Below are 604 nucleotides of genomic sequence, written 5' to 3'. Positions count from 1 at the left end.
TTTTTCTCTTTTTTTTTTTTTTTTTTTTTTATTTGCCAGACATTGTAATACATATTATGTTTCAACTTCTGGGGCTTGCAGCGGAGGTGAGGGAGGCTTTGTGCCTTGCCAAGCGCTCGGCTCCCAAAGAAGCCTCAGGGCCGGGCGGCTGCACGCTGGAGGGGTGCACCCAGCAGCAGCACCCCTTCCCCAGGCATCCCCCCGCAGCTACGAACAAAAGCAACAGCCACCATGCAAGAAAAGTGATCACATTCTCACCAACTTGACCTTCCAAAGGGAGGCCAGGATCAAATCCAAAGCCGAAAAAATAGAGCAGGGGAGAGAGAGAGGGGGGGGAAGAGAGAGAGAGAGAAGGACAGATATCCAAAAGCTGGGGGGTTTCGTGGTCTGACCAGTAGGCTGGGACGGGGGGAAGGTTTATTTGGGGAGGGTGCTCGCTCTCTCCATCCTCCCAGAGCCGCAACACTCCGTAGCCTAGGAGTGAATTTCGACGTGCGTTTAACCGGTAATTAAACCCCGGATTTATTTGGCAAAGGAAGAATTGGCGCAGGACTCGCCTCGCTGTCCCCGTCCCTCCCGCCTGCTGCCGCGGAGCCCCGGGCTG

The sequence above is a fragment of the Geospiza fortis genome, unplaced genomic scaffold (assembly GCF_000277835.1).
Source record: "Geospiza fortis unplaced genomic scaffold, GeoFor_1.0 scaffold171, whole genome shotgun sequence".
Lineage (NCBI taxonomy): Eukaryota > Metazoa > Chordata > Aves > Passeriformes > Thraupidae > Geospiza > Geospiza fortis.
The sequence above is the reverse complement of the archived record's forward strand: the minus strand, read 5'-3'. Positions refer to the sequence as shown.